General features: G+C 43.0%; 1 non-coding gene across 1 annotated transcript; it reads right to left on the bottom strand.

Moving 5' to 3' along the window:
- Positions 1-3,834: 3,834 nt before the first annotated feature.
- trnat-cgu lies at positions 3,835-3,908 on the bottom strand. The gene has a single exon. It is a non-coding gene; the product is annotated as a tRNA-Thr (tRNA).
- Positions 3,909-4,791: the final 883 nt, after the last annotated feature.

The raw sequence follows: 4,791 nt of genomic DNA, 5'->3' as shown, positions 1-4,791 counted from the left end.
TGTAGCAAATGCAGAAATAGCCCTTAATAAAGACCAAGGCTGCTTCATGACACTTAGAGGCTGTTTCAAATTCACTGCTTTCTTGTTTAAGAAATCCTGCAATCCTTTTATCTGTCATCTTCTGTCCTTCGGATGAGACAAGGCCTGTCTGCTGAGCAACCGGCTTCTACACTGCTGACCCCTGGAACTTTCTCCCTCCACCCTTCCATCTTGCTCTATCTCTATCTGTCTTTAGATGCTGTCTGCTAAACATCTCTTGACACACCAGGCTACCACTGGTGGCTGACCATAGAATCATACAGCACAGAAGAAGGCCATTTGGCCCATCGTGTCCGTGCCGGCTCTTTGAAAAGTGCTATTGAAATCAATCCCACTCCCCCACTCTCTCCCCATAGCCCTGCAAACTTGTCCTCCCCAAATAATTATCTACTTCTCTCTTAAAAGTTGTTATCAAATCAATTTCCACCACCCTTTCAAGCAATGTATTCCAGATCTGAACAACTTGCTGTGTGGAAAACATTTCTCCTCACCGCACCAGTGTTCCAGATTTCCATTACCTTTTGGCTGAAAAACTGCCTCCTGATTTCTCTCATAAATGGCCTGGCTCTGATTTTAAGATGGTGACCCCTTGTTCTGGATTCCCCACCAGAGGAAATAGTTTCTCTGTAGCTACCCTATCTAATCCCTTTATTATTTTAAAATTTCAAATTATACTTAAATTGTACTTCTTTCCCTTCTTATTGTTATAATAATAATATATTCTTCTTATTGGACCTTTTGTTAATTATCCATTCACTCTTAAAGGAGTATCCAACAGCAGTGAGTAAGGCAAACCAGATGCTGGGCGGTATGAAAAGGGCAATTTTGAGCCAAAATAGTAATCCTACCACTTTACAAATCACTGGTGCAACTGCACTTGGAATAGTGTGTGCAGTTCTGGTCACCACAATATAAAAAGGATATTGCAGCGATTGAGAGAATATAGAGGAGGGGAACCAAAATGATTGAGGGGTTGGAGGGATTGGACTATGAGGAGCAATTAGCTAAACTGGGCATGTTTATGCTGGAGAAGAGAAGGTTGAGGGGCAATATGATTACGGTCTTTAAGATTCCGAAAGGAATAGATAATGTAGACAATGATAAGCTGTTTTATCTTTTACTGAACAGTGAACACGGCCTGCGATTGAAGGGGGTAAATTCAAAACTAATCTGCGGAAACACTATTTCAGTGAGCGAGTAGTAAATTTATGGATCAAGCTCCCTAGGAAGACAGTGGAAGAATAAAATGCCATTTGTTTCAAGAACAAATTAAATAGATTTCTGCTAGAAAATAATATCTTGGAAAGCATTGCCTGAAAGGGTGGTGGAGGCCGATTCGATAACAACTTTTAAAAATGCGGTGGGCGGGTATTTGAGGAGGACGGGTCTGCAGGGTTATGGGGAAAGGGGAGTGGAATTGACATTGCATTGCTCTTTTCAAAGAGTCAGCACAGACTCGATGGGCCAAATGGCCTCTTTTTATGCTGTACGATTCTATGATTCCATGGTTATATACAATATATGTATATAACCATGGCGACTGCCAGGATGGTGGAAGGCAAACTAGATTGATCTTAATTTTCTTTCACCAGCAAATTCTTATGTTCTTTGAAGAATTCAAATTCTTCAAAGCCCTCCATGGCTTTGCTCCTCCCTTCCTCTGCGATCTCCTAACCCCCAACCAACCTGCCCTCTCCCTCCGCTGAGCATGCTGTGGCCTGCTTCCTGTTCCCCCGCCTCACCCACACTACCATTAACGATCGGGCCTTCAGCCACTCTGCCCCCACCCTCTGGAACTCCATCCCGCAGTTCCTCCACTTCCCTTACCTCCTTCAAGACCCATCTCGAGACCCTCCTCTTCGACCATGCTTTCGATCACCCTCCTTCCCTCCCTTTTCCCCCACCATTTTTTTCCAAGTTTTTACACTTTCTTTGTCAAACACTTTTTGAGACATTATACTATACGAAAGGCACTATATAGGTACTATATGTGCAAATTCTTGTGGTTCTTATAAATAACTCAGTGTATGCTTCTACGCAAAATAAGATGACAACCATCTACAGGTCCCATGATCAATACACTTGTTTTTCTGTGATCTACCTTCACTGGTATTCACTGACCAGGGAGAGTGGCCTTCAAAGCCTTCCATGGCCATGTGCCTTCCTACCTCTGTGATCGGCTAACCCTACATCAGCCTGTCCGCTCCCTCTGCTCAACAGGCTGCTTCACATCCCTCACCTGTCCCACCCCACCATTGCCAGTTGGGCCTTTACCCTCTATGTCCCCTGTGGAACTCCATCCCAAAGTCCCTTTGCCTCCCTTGCCTTCTTCAAAGTATGTCTCCAGACCTTCCCATCTTTGACCATGCATTTGGTCACCCTCCTACGCTCCCCGCTCTCCACCCCTTCTGATCCCAACCACCAGCTCAGGTGTGGATCCCTGACTGTCCAGCGCTTTGGGACGTCCTTCTGGCGTGAAAGGCGCTGCGTAAATGTAATTTGCTGTTGTTGTTTGGGGAGGTGGGCTAACACAGTGATTGGGCAAGTTTCAAATTGAAAAATAACAGTAGTATTTGTACATGCAGCAGTTTACAGTTAATAGAAGAAAGTTAAAAGACAAAAAATCAATTTCAACAACAACTTGCATTGATATAGCAACCCTCACGCAGGGTAGCATTCCAGAGTGCTTGACAGTGGCGGAGCACAATGCCGAGTCAGGAGGAGTGGGGAACTAACTTGCATTCATTTCAGGTTGAACTAACTTGCTTTAACCGATTGAATTTCTTGTTTGTGATCAATTATAATGGCATAGATTGTGTTGCTTGCCTTGTGACTCTCTCCTACCACGGTCTTCCCACATACAGCAGAGCGCCATCTGCTGCAAGATCAAACGAGGAATGTTGTAATTAAGCCAGGATCAGCATTTGAGGCAAATAATAATAATAATAAACTTCTTGCTTGCGAGGCGAGTGCTCTAATCACTAAGCTACAAGACATTTAAAAAAGTGTTTAAGTAAGACCACAAATATGTCATTTATAATGATAGGATGAAACGAGGTATGATTCATAGAATCATAGAATTGTAAAACATAGAAGGCCATTCAGCCCATCATGTCTGTACCAGCTCTTTTAAAAGAGCTATCCAAATCAGGCCCCCGCTGTCCCCATAGCCCTGCAAACTTGTCCTCCCCAAATAATTATCTAGACTTTGCATGTGAAGACTTTGTTTTTTTTTTCCATTGGAACAGAGGAGATTGAGTGGAGGTTATGAAGTCTTTAAGATACTGAAGAGACATAGCAGGGTTGATGAGATATTTATTTTAGTTGGCAAATCGATGACAACCAATCAGACTGGTTAGCAAAAATGAAGGGAAGGGTTATAGGAATTTCTTCACTCAAAGGGTTTGGAGCTCATTGTGGTAATTAAGACTCTATCAATAGAGTCATTCAAAAGGGAACTTGATAAGTGCATGAGCAGTAAAAACATGAAGGAGTATAAGAAGAGACAGAAAGTGGGAATGGTTAAAAAAGAAGGGCAATTCAGAAAGACAGGAAGCATGGCACAGACACGATGGGCCGAAAGGCCGACTTCTGTGCTGAAAATGTATACAATTCTATGTGAACAGCAGAAGTGCCACCAAATAAGAGGTTTGGAGAGCTATTAACCCTCCGCTCCACCATCAGACTAAATTCTTATTACTTAAAAAAAGCGATTCGCCAATCAACTAACAACCACATTCCTACTGACTGCTAGACAAACAGAGGTGTGTGGAGTAAGGAAACTTGCCCAATGTTTCACCCTGCCCGGGAATCAAACCCAGGTCCTCTCGCTTACGAGGCAAGAGCTCTAACCACTGAGCTACAGGACTCCACAGTGTATCTAACCTATGAGAACGCATCCTGTTGGGTAGCACCATGCATTACTGGGCAACTACCCAAGTAGGTGGTCATTTGGTTCAATTAGTAGCAGCATGTCTGCCTCTGGTTGTGAAGATTTTGGGTTCAAGACTCACATTGGAGACTTTAAGCTCACAGTCTAGGCTGATCCTACAGTGTTGGGGGAGTGTAACATTGTTTGTGATGCCATTCTTCAGATGAGACAACAACAACAAATTACATTTGTACAGCGCCTTTCACATCAGGAGGACATCCCAAGGCGCTGGACAGTCAGGAAGCCACACCTGAGCTGGTGGTCGGGATCAGGAGGGGTGGAGGGTTGTGAGGGTAGGGGTAGGAGGGTGACCGAAGGCTCCGTCAAAGAGGAGGGTATTGAGACAGATCTTGTCTTGTCTGCTTGTTGTAGCTGGATGTTAAAAATCTATGACACTGTTTGAAATGGGAAGGAAATTTTCTTCTGGTGTCTGGTATCCTGCCCAACAACCCCCAGATAAAATTAGTCATTCACCCACTTCCTGGTTGTTAGTGGGACATTGCTGTGCACAAATTGGCTGCTATGTTTGTCTACAAGTACACAGTAATTATTGTAAAAAGCTTTGAGACTGACTTTCTGTGTTATAGGCATTAGGATTATCAATTGTAAGTATTAAATATTATACTTACGAGTTGTTTTCCAGTATTTTGCCTAAGTGGCCTTTATTCATGTGTAAAACTTAACTGTGATTACTGCAAGGCTATTTGATTATAGAAGCATCAAAGCTCAGCCCACTCCTATACTTCAACCTCTATACACATGTATCTTATAATAAAAATAATAATCCTTGCATTTGATGCGTATAGCATTGTTTTGTTATG

The sequence above is a fragment of the Callorhinchus milii genome, unplaced genomic scaffold (assembly GCF_018977255.1).
Source record: "Callorhinchus milii isolate IMCB2004 unplaced genomic scaffold, IMCB_Cmil_1.0 Scaffold3, whole genome shotgun sequence".
NCBI classification, from domain to species: domain Eukaryota; kingdom Metazoa; phylum Chordata; class Chondrichthyes; order Chimaeriformes; family Callorhinchidae; genus Callorhinchus; species Callorhinchus milii.
The sequence above is the reverse complement of the archived record's forward strand: the minus strand, read 5'-3'. Positions and strand labels throughout refer to the sequence as shown.